Genomic DNA, 11630 nt, shown 5'->3' on the forward strand with positions numbered 1-11630 from the left:
GTGGACCCTTATCAGGCCTTCTAGGAAGTCTTACCTGCTGACTTCCTCAGCAGCTGAGGAGTTGGGAGTCCAAGGCAGTGCTTGAAATAAAATAAAGCTAATTCACGGAGAATCCAGGATATGCTGGGAGTTTTTTCTTAAGCTGCCCCCGCCTCCCTCCCAGTGACCCAGGGAAGCAGCTGTTGGTTTTCTCCTTCATTGAAACTGAGGACCTCACAGGGAAAGGGGCCTGAGAGTTCACACCCATGTGGCCTGAGAACACAGGGCTGGTTAAAGGTGTGCGACGGCAGGGAAGCAGGATTGTTCATCACGACACAGGAAGGCCTAAACGGAACCACTCTCTTCCCAGAGACTTTCTGTTTCTGTTGAAACTGAACTTAAAAAAAAATTAAAATCACATCATTTTAGCCCCTTTAGGCTGCTATAAGAGTACACCATAGATGGGGTGGCTTATAAACAGCAGAAATTTATTTCTCATAGTTCTGGAAACTGAAAGTCCAAGGTCAGGGTACTGGCAGATTCAGTGTCTGGTGGGAACCCACTTCTTGGTTCCCAGACCGCTGTCTTCTCTCTGTGTCCTCACATGGAAGAAGAGGTGAGGGAGCTCTCTGGGGCCTCTTTTACAAAGGCACTAATCTCCGTCGCCTCTCAAAGACCCCACCTCCAAATATCACACCTGGGTTAGGTTTCAACATGTGAAGTTTGGGGGTGGGCAGAAATTACATGTTTATTTGGGCTATAGCATGTATACATATAGAAAAGGGCACATATCATGAATATATAGGTTGGTAAATTTTCACAAACTGAACATAACCTGTAACAACAACCAAATGGAGAAACAGCTTCCTGTCACATGGCAGCTTGTCTCCATGACGGATGCCATCCATTCCTTCCCTCTGTGGACAACATGCCCTCTCCCCATAGAGGTGGGATCTTTTCATCTTTTCCTCTCCTCCTCTGGAATCTGGACTGGCTTAGTGACCAGTCTTATCTTTGGCCAATATAACGAAATGGAAATAACAGTAAGGCTAGGCCTTAAGAAGCATTGCCATTTTCACCTAGGTCTTCTGGAAACTCTCTGGGAGCTCTGAAGCACCCTGTAAGACACCCAACTACCTTGACACTGCCATGTTGGAGGAGCCACATGCAGTCATGCCTGCCAACAGGTTCAATAGAGCCCAGGCTTTGGGGATCACTGCTGAAGCTAGACACTTGTTAGGGTGTGGTTTCTGGACCCTGTAGACCAGTCCATCTGCCAGATGAGGATCACTGAGTGACCTCCCTCAAAATCACAGGGAGCAAAGAGTCCCTACCTGAATTCCTGACCCACAAAGTCATGAGATATAAAGAAATAGTTGTTGTTTTAAGCCCCTAATTTTGGGGGTAATTTATTAGGCAATAATAGATAATCAAACATTATCAATCACTAAAGAGCCCCCCTGTTGACCATTTCCTATTGTAATGTTCCCTTCAATGGTAACCATTCTCCTGACTTCCTATACTATAGATTAGTTCTGTTTTTATACTTCCTATAAATAGAATTATACAACATGTCCTTTTCTGATGTCTTGTCTCTTTGGCTCTATATTAAGTTTATGATATTCTTCTGTAGCCACAGATTATCATTCTCATTGCTGTATCCCATTGTGTGAATATACCTATGTGTCCATTCTACTGCTTGTAGACATTTGTGTTGTTTCCAGCTTTGGGCTATAATAAATAGCATTGCTGTGGACATTCCACTGTGTGCATGTGTGTTGGGCATATGCCCAGGAGAGGGACTGCAGGGAACTAAGGTGTTTTCAGCTTTTGGAGCTATTGCCACATAGGTTTTCAAAGTGGTTTTACCAACTTGTACTCATCCACAGTGTTTGATGGTTACTCCACCTTTTCCTCAGAACTTGCTGTTTACTGTCTTTTGCATTTTTTTTTTGCTTGAGAATTGTATACATTTACTAGCCTACAAGAAAGAGCAAAGCTGTCCACCCACCAAGGTGACATGTGAGACACTCAGGCTAAAGGCAGAAAAACTGAACTCCTTTGACCCGGATTGGAAAGAATGTTGCAACCGTTCATTCACATTTGAAGGGAAGATTGCTGGGCTCAGCTTCCACTTTCCTCATTCATCTGGAGACTTTCTGCTTTGTAAGTTGGGCTTAAGGATGTGATGGAGGAAGTGATTGGGACTCTGACTATTTTTTTCATTCTTGGGCCCTGAGTCATATCCAGGTCATGGGGTACTTGGAAGAAGGTGAAGCAGAGCATGGAAACTGGGTGTACTTTAGGGTGATCAGATGGCTGGGTCATGAAAAGCTGTTCAGAGGATTTGAAAATTCCTCCTGCCAGACCCTCCATGACTCATAATTTTGAGCTTCCTAACTGATGTGACATCTGGGCACACTGAACTTGAAATCACCATAAAAAACAACAACCAAAAGTGTTGCTCATTTGGACAGATAGGTTGAGCTTATGGCAACTGAAAAAAGTATGGTTCTTTTGTAGCTATCTTGTCTCAAGTCCAGTGGAATCGTGGGTTTTGAAAAATGGCAGAAACTCGGTATGGTGATTGTTTTTTTGTGTCAACTGGTTAGGCTGCAGTACCCAGTTATTTTGTCAAATACTAAGCTACATGTTGCTGTGAAGGTGTTTTGTAGATGTGGCTAACATCTACAATCAATTGACTTAGAGGAAAGAAGATTGCTCTTGACAATATGGGTGGGCCTTATCCAGTTGAAGGTCTTAAGAGCAAAAACTAAAGTTTCCTAGAGATGAAGAAATTCTGACTCAGACTGCAGCACCAATTCTTGACTGAGTTCCTAGCCTGCCCTATAAATATGAGGTCTATTAGCATATATGTATATGTGTATATATATGTATATATATATATATATATATACACACACACACACACAAGTACTTACCCACAGATATAAATAGATAGATGGATCGATTGATACTACTGGTTTTGTTTTTCTGGAGACTGTCTGACTGACACATGGCATAAATGAAATTAAAAAATCCAGAAGAAATGGACAGATTTGGATCAGAGGCCAGCCTATCCCCAAGTTCTCACGATGTCTTGGAGTGGGCTCCTGAGGGTGGGTCTGATTATCAAGCACTTGCCTTGCTCAGCTTGACTCAATTAGAAGAGGAATGAACTGAAAACCACACTGTGGCTACTCAAGAAGTTCTCAGTGATAGTCTCAGATGTCTATTGAATCCTATAGTCAAACTCTGGAATGTGGTTAGTCCTCCCCACTTCTGTGAGAATCCATCATCTTTCATGATTAGGACTGAAAGCAACTCTTTATGATGTAATTTGGAGTCAGAATTCAGGGGTCCTTCAGGATGACCTGCCCGCTCCTAACCCATTCAGTCTGAAAACATCAACTTTCTTAACGACTTTGACCAAGCAGTGACCAGCATTAGACTTAACGATGTTGGTCTTGTTATGCATTTTTATAAATAAAATCAATAAAATAATTCTTAGAAACAACTTTTATATTAATGATTTGAAAGTAACATTATTTCTGTATAATTGACTACTTATTTTTGCTACAGGATAGTCAATGTGGCCTCATACATAGATTTCTGTGATGTCGCTCATGATGGCAAAACAAACAAAACACACACCGACCAACCTAGGATGTTTCTGCACCAGACTTCAAAGTCTCAGGTTCCCGATAACTCTGCAGTGCAACCCTGGGTGGGCCCCTTAGTCCCTCTATACCTGAGTGTTATGAATGCCAGGGCAGGGAGGGAATTATGAGGCCATCTCATTGTGACATTGTCAAAATGAGGTAAATCTCTCATAGCTTATTTCCCTACAGAAATAGAAAGCATTAAACACCATCTCTATACCTGGCCCTGTGCACGTAGGCACTGGGTCATGAACTCCAATGCTTCTAGCTCTCTGTAGAACAGTGACAGCTTGTCATCTGCAATTTTAATACTAAACTCTGGGTGAGCTTGGTTTCACCTATTATCTGCCTTCCTCAGAGAGTTTTCATACACAAATTACCATATTTTACTGTATATAATGCACTCCTGGGTATAATGCACACCTACATGTTAATGCACAAACATAAATAAAAGAATTAAAAACATTTATATAGATATGGAATTAGTACTACTCATGTACTATGCACATCTTTATTTTTCCCCTCAGAAATGTGGGCAAAAAAGTACACATTATCCACAGCGACATACAGTAATATCAAAATACCTTAAATACCTTGTGATGTGCATATGGATACACATAAACACCCTGAAATAAGACACATCTGTTGACATCAGAGGACATTCCTGCTCCAGAGCCAGGACCAAGGACACCTACCTTCCAGAGACCGGCAGGCTCAGTCTACCGAGAAGGCATCCTGATCAGTTTCCTGGCCGACACGTTCTTCTCCCTCAGGCAGGACAGTCTCCCAGAACTGTGTGGGGGACTGCATCGCTCCCCTCAGGAGGACCCTACAAAGTCTCCCACTTCCTATGGGATGAACTCCAAGCTCCTTAGCTTGATATCCATGCTCCCCTGGTTTTCCATGACATGGTGATACTTCTCTTTCCATCTATGTGCTCATCATTCCCGTCTTGTATGCAGCTGTACATAGAATGAAACCCTCCCTTCCCTGAACATGCCTGGCTGGTTCTAACAGCCATGCCTGCATCTGTGCGATTGCCCTTGTCTCTCCCCTCTCATCCCTTCTACTCAGCGCAACCTATCTTTTAAGAGCCAGCTCACATATCACTTCCTCATTAAATCCTTCCTGGCTTTCCCAGGAAGATTATTTGTTCCTTAGCTTGCTTCAACAGCAGGTTTTGTGGGTTTCAGTGAAGGCCCTTATCAGCACTGAATTAGTTTTCCTTTGTACATCGACTTACCCCAGATGGGAGCTCACTGAAGGGAGAGGCCGAGTCTTGTTTCCAGTTGCATCCCCATCACTCATTCCAGAGCCTGGTGCAGAGGAAACTCTCAGGGTGCTGGCTTAAGAATAAATGAACAATAAATCCATCAGTTCTCTTGTTTGTTTATGCAACAAATATTTATTGTGTGTCTACTCTGAAACAGGAGATGAAAAAATAGGTATGGCTCTGTTTCTGAGGGAGCTTACAGACTAAGAGGTGAACAGACATAAAATTAATAGAAACATCTGTATCCCGGTGGAGAGTGTCCCTGATGCGTGAGCCCCTGGTGCTCATTTTTCCTCAGCTACGGTCACGTGAAAGGGGCTATATTGTCAATCTGAGCCATCATGGAGAGAGCAGCTCCCCTGGCGAGTCTTCAACACCCATAAAACTGGGTCTGAGAGCAAGGAAACTTTGTGATTGTAAGCCACTGAGATATGGGAGGTTTTTTGTTACTGCAGCATCTCCCAGGTTATCCTAACTAATACTCAACCCATGGTGCGAATGTGAAAGACAAGAAAAGGCTCCTGGCCTGACGTGTGGGCTTGTGCATTGGGAAAACAAGTCCTGTTTTGAGGTTGCCAGCTGACCTCCCATTTCTTAATATGCCAGAATATGAACCTAGGAGTCAGGGCTTCTGCCCAAGGCAGGGCCCATTGGATGTGCTCCTTTTAGTGCCACTGCATGCTTTAAGCTGTATAGGGATGTAAGATCTGGCTGAGGTCTGTGTGAAGGACTCTGACCTTGGCCAAGGGTAAAGGCATGGTCTGTCCTTGGGAGGGAAGCTCGGGAGGCCTCATGTAGTCTGGTCTCCCTGCTGCACCGACTATTCCCAGGACCTAGAGCTGTGTATAGCAGAGGCTGAGATCGAGACATTAAGTTCAATACCCCTGAGTGGTGGCGATAGGCCCTACTGGAATGAGTGTGTGTGTGTGTTTCCTTTAAACAATTTTTTCAGACTCATCTCATTGTTCTGTTCCACAAAATGGAAACAGAGGTGCCACAGAGGTTAAGCAACTGAAACCACTGGCATGGGCTATTTAGGTGAACAGCTAGAATTCAGAAAGAGGTCTTTCAGGTTTTAAAGCTTTGGTTCCTTCTACTGCCACCTCGCTGTAGGAGTGCTTTTCAACAAACACTTCTTGAGGATCTCTCTGTGGCAGGCCTCATGTGAGCATCAGGCACAAACAGGGGCAAAGCTTGCTCACTGCCTTCGATGAGATCACATTCTGGGGGGGACTCAGGAACATAAATGGGTGATTACAGCAGAGAGTGATAAATGCTACATGTGCAGAACACTGGGGAGGGATGGATAGAGATGGCTCTCTGGAGGAGGGGCCATGCGGCTAAGATCTGAAGTATGCTCAAGGAAATTTTCTGAGCAGCTACGGAGAGAAGGGGAGGAGATTCTAGGCTAAGACTCAAGCACGTGCAAAGGCACCAAGTTGTGAGACTGCTGGACGTGATGGGGAACCAAAAATTTAGCTGGTGTGATGGCGAGCAGCAGGAAATCAAAAATTTGCAAGTGACTTGTAGTTCTCTGAGTTTTGTGGGGGCCTCAAATAATTTAGGTAATTGCAGCACGTCTTCTTTTGGCTCCACATCAAAGTCGCCCCGTCTCAGCAGCTCCTGGAGTTGCTGAGGACGCTGGCTCAGTGCCACTTATTACCACCCCAGCTAGACTGGCGGCAGGCCTGTGTGAGGCCTCAGATGGCAGCGCCCTGACGTGCATTCCAGCTAGGGCAGCTCAACAGAGCCTGACAGCCTCCCAGGGGGCCCTCCACTGAAGGAGGCAACTGCAATTTTAAAGGGGAAGGTAACTGGCTTTCTTTGGAGAGATTTCTATGCATTCTATGCTATGCTAGTCACTTTAAATATTATCTCGCTTTCTTCTCTTGGTTATCCCCAGTGGAGGAGCTTATCTTTCTCAGATTTAGGAGACACTTGGCCTCACCGGGTCTTGTGTGGCTTGTCCTGGCTTTATGTGGCTTGTTGCTCCTGTGGTCTCGCTTCTGTCGATTTCAATTAGATTAAAAATTGCAAGCAATCATCTTAAAAATGGAAGGAGTTAATACCCTTTTGGTTTCATGAGAACCTGACACCCATCCTGGAGCCCATTGGTGGGCCTTTCTTTTTCTTGATGACCTTTCCTCGGAGGCCTGGCTGGCACAGCCACTTCTAGCAGCCTCTTTGCTTGCTCAGGGCACACTACTTTTGCGGCCTCTTCCTGGCTAGGCGAGTGAGGTGACCGAAATGGTAACTCCTTCCTATTTTTAATACTGGCCTTGAACCCACAAAAGTCACAACTGGCCTTTGAACCAGGCTTCCCCAGAATAAAGGGAGGAGGGACATAAAGAATTCAAATGGGGAAGTGGTTCAAGAAACAGGAGAGTGGTGAGGAGCGGGGCTTCCAAGAGCAGGCCGAGGTCCCAGGGAGCCTGGCTGGAGGAGGGTGGAGGGTGGAGGAGCAGGAGGAGCTGGGCAGTGTGCAGGGCCAGGGTGCAGAAAGTGGACGTGACTGCCTGGGTAAGGGCCTGCAGAGCAGAGGAAGGGGTGGGAGGCTGGGATTGGAGCCCCGGGAGCAGGAAGTCCGTGAGGAGCAGTGGCCGGTGGTGTGTTTGGTTCTGCTTTCAGAAGTACAGCAGTGGTTTGGCTGCAACATTCGAAGACCTGAAAATATGGAAGCAGGCTTTGGGGAAGAGGAGCACCGAGAATAGCAGCACTGAATACAGGAAGTGCTGAGCCGAGGGCTCCTCAGTGGAGCCATAGCTGTTTTCTGGAGCCTGACAGTCTACAGGAAGAGGATATCCAGTTCTGAACTGCTCTGGGCCTGTGGGGTCATCCCGTTGGTTTTCACTGTCTTTTGCCCAATGTCTACACTCCAGACTTGCCTGCATCAGCTTAATATACTTTGCAACTGCTAAGGGGGCATATAAGAAGAGAGGCTGTTAAGCATAGCGATTATGCGCTCATTCAGCATGATTTATCAAGACCTAATCTGTACCAAGTCCTGGAATTCAGAGATGAACTTAAACTCACTGATGAAATGACATGATGGAGTGTGACCAGCGGTAGACAGAAGCACATGCACAATGCTTTGGATCCCAGAGGAGGGAAAGGCTGAGTGGGCCCTGGGAGAGTCAAGGTCATCTTCTTGATGGGTTTGCAAAGTTGTGCACATGAACTTGACTGAGGGGAAAGCAAAGGCCAGGCCAGGCACAAGGGCTGCATGTGCTGAAAGGAGATGGAGAGTTGGGCACAATGGGTCGGGGGTCAGCCAGGAGTAAGCAAAGGTGAAACCAGGCGGATAACCTGGGGGCATGGAAACCAGGCTGGGAACTTGGATTTTATTCCACAGAGAACTATGGCAGGCTTTTAGGCAAAAAGGAAATGGGATCTTAATGCTACATTTCAGAATACTGAATTTATAATAACTGTAATCAATAATATTACAAATGATGATGGTAGCACAAATAATAAATTTATCCATCATATGTCAAAAGTAATGGGATGACATACCCATAGGTAGGTGGTATTAGTAGTGACTCCATCACAGTGGGCTGGAGGGAGAGATTCGTCTGCTGGCCTTGGGGGAGCAAACTGCCATCTGGAGAAGGCCATGTGACAGGGAGCCATGGTGGCTTCCACGACCTTTGTTGGTTGCCCTCCAGCTGATCAGCCATTGGAAGCTGGAGTCCTCCATCATATATCTACAGAAATATTAATTCTACTGACAGCCTGACTGGGCTGGGAAACACCGTCTTCTCCACTGGATCTTTCCAATGAGGATGTGGCCCAGCTGGCACCTTGACCGCAGCCTGTGAAACCCTTGACCAGAGCTAAGTTGCACTGGAACTCCTGACCCATGGAAAGAAACTGTGAGATCAATGTATGTGTTTGTTTAAAGCTGCCAGTTTTGTGGCAATTTGTTAGAGTAATAGATAGCTAATACAGGTTCCTTTGGCAGGTAAGCAGCACAGGAATCTGTTTCTAGGAGAATCTAGTTCATGCCAAGGTTACAGAGTCGTGTAGGCGTGTCTGTTTCGTAAGCTGGTAACATCTGCAGCCGCCCACAAAGTGAAGTTGGAGAGGCATTGCTGCTATACCATGTGTCCTGGCCCATTCAGAGTCTTAAAGGTGGGGTGGGTAAGGGAAGAGCAAAGGTCAGAGTTGGATAAGCCCGATATCAAATCATGGTGCCATCATGTGATATCACCTATGTTCACCTTTCTGAGACTCATCTGTCATAATCTATTTAGATACACCAAAAGGAACCAAAGAAATAAGGTCTAAGTCTTGTCAAAGTAATTTAGCAAGATGACTGTAACTCAACAGATCTGAATTAAAATATTGTTTCCTTCTTTTTAATTTTTTGCTCAGAACCTGGCTCTGGAGCACTAACTGTGTGACATGGCACAGGGCCATCACCTACCGTTTGTCACTCTCTGGTGGTAAATTCTTTGTTTTGGTCTCACTTGTTCTAAGTCACCCATGCACCTCATATTCGTTCTTGCTCTCCCCAAGGTGGCATTGTGTTAAGAAAGACATAGCAGTACAAGTTGATCTGTGTGGAACCGAGTCACCATCTGTGCCACCTGCCTTCCATGTTCCAGGCTTGTTGCTCATTTGAGTGGAAAGCTGTTATCTGAGTGGGAGGAGATCCCAGGAAACACCAATGGGGAGAAGGTCTGAGACAGGAGGGGAAAGAAACACTATCAAGCCAGATAAGGTCTTGGGTGACTAGAGCTCAGTCCTGCTGGGGAGCCCTGGGTGACAGTGTGGACCATGACTAGGGGCCGTCCCAACCAAGAGTGAGGAGCTGGATGATTTATTCACAGCACCCCCACCCTCATTATCTGAGTGTGGCAGCAAGGGCAGTAACACTTTGCCCCTCTGTCCTGCCTTGCATGTGGGCCAAGTGTACTCAAATGCCCAGAAAACAAAGAAAGTCCCATGTTCCCATCACCTTAAGTAGGTTCTGGAGTACAGAGGTCAATGCCAAGGGTTCATGGGTGGGGTTTCCATTGGAATAGTTCCAAGAATAATACTGTGGACCTATCAGTGTTGTGAGAATAAATGCCTGGCATGTGGTAGGTGCTTGACAAATATTAGTTTTCTTTTTAAAAAGCCTGTATTTTCCAGCCCTGGCTGGTGCAGCTCAGTGGATTGAGCACGGGCTGTGAACCAAAGTGTCGCAGGTTCGATTCCCAGTCAGGGTACATGCCTGGGTTGCAGGCCATGACCCCCAGCAACCGCACATTGATGTTTCTCTCTCTTTCTCCCTCCTTTCCCTTTCTAAAAATAAATAAATAAAATCTTTAAAAAACCCTCTATTTTCCCAAAGAAAGGTTTATGAGAAACTTACAAAATGACATCTTAGGAGCCCAGACAACTTTGCAGAGGCTAAGGAATTGGTAAGAACCAAGAATGCAGCCAATGTTGCCTTGGTCCTCTGAGTTCATATGCTCTTGGGCCCAATACTTGCTGTCTTCAAACCTTGGCTTCCCCATAAAATTGAGGACCAGGCTGCAGTTCAGCAGTCTGGTCCTGCTCACATGTTCTGTCCTGTGGGTGTGAGAGGTGCACTGGCCCACTGGGAAGCAGACATGCTCACAGCATCGCAGGGTGTTGGGTAGGATGCGGGCATGTGATCCTAGCTCAGCCACTTCTGAGCAGGGTGAGCTTCAGAAAGTCTACTTTTCTCTGTCTTAACCCCCACATCTGTAAAAGGGGGATAATAATATTTATCTCTTCTGTGGTTATTTGTAGGATTACATAAGATAACAAATAGAGCCGACTGTTGCTTTTTGCAATAGTTGTCTTCTATAAAGTCACCAAAAACAGTGAGCGAATATGAGCCATTGCTCCCAGGGGAAATACAGGGTCGGATTACTGTGAGCCTCTCATCACAATGTTTCCGTAGACTGACCAATGCATAACTTCATTGTGTGTGTGTGTTTCTGTTTAGAGACTCCTTATTTAATATGTGTTGCTCATTCATTAATATTCATGAACTCATGCCAACAGTACTATGCCTCATGCTTGAATAAAGCTTATCTGACACATGTATTTTCCCTGTAAGGACATCATAGCCTTCTTGTGCTTGAGAGCAGAGGACATCACTTCAGTACTATACTTGGGGGCCCTTTCAAACAGCAAAATTATCCACAAAAGCCCCCAAATGTGAAAAACGAGGCATTACACAGGCTGCAAGAGGGACCTTTGTAGCATGCAAGCCGATTGCCTTGCTCCACCCCAGCTGGGAACGTTGTGTCTAGGGACTCAAATGTTTTTGCGACTCTGTGGATACCTGTGAATGACTGTGAAAGTACACACACACACACACACACACACACACAGCAGCAGCAGCAGCAGCAGCAGCAGCGTTGATTTGAGGGTTACAAATACATTTTAGCAAGTAGGTGAATTTGCAAATACAGAATCTGGACAAATGAGGATTGACTGTACCTTACATTACGCCTGTCATACTGTAGGTGTAGTTAAAAAATAGCAGCTTATTATGGTGTCATCTGGAATAGTGTAGAGGCTGGCAAAGTCCCCTAAGGGACACGAGGAATCTGAACATCAGCCCAGAGTGAGAGGAAAGGAGATCTTTGGGTGTGAAGCCCCTCAATCCAATGTTCCAGGGCCCCTGGACTCCCTTTCCTGTTTCTCTACCAGATCTTCCAGGATGCACAAGTTTCTCAGGCTTAACACCTGGG

The 11630-nt window shown here is 45.6% G+C and overlaps 1 long non-coding RNA gene across 1 annotated transcript; it reads left to right on the top strand.

Moving 5' to 3' along the window:
• Positions 1 to 974: 974 nt before the first annotated feature.
• Positions 975 to 10923, top strand: LOC118499760. The gene is made up of 2 exons (XR_004902293.1): positions 975 to 2145; positions 10678 to 10923. It is a non-coding gene; the product is annotated as an uncharacterized LOC118499760 (long non-coding RNA).
• The last annotated feature ends 707 nt before the right edge of the window (positions 10924 to 11630 follow it).

The sequence above is a fragment of the Phyllostomus discolor genome, chromosome 3 (genome assembly GCF_004126475.2).
Source record: "Phyllostomus discolor isolate MPI-MPIP mPhyDis1 chromosome 3, mPhyDis1.pri.v3, whole genome shotgun sequence".
Taxonomy (NCBI): domain Eukaryota; kingdom Metazoa; phylum Chordata; class Mammalia; order Chiroptera; family Phyllostomidae; genus Phyllostomus; species Phyllostomus discolor.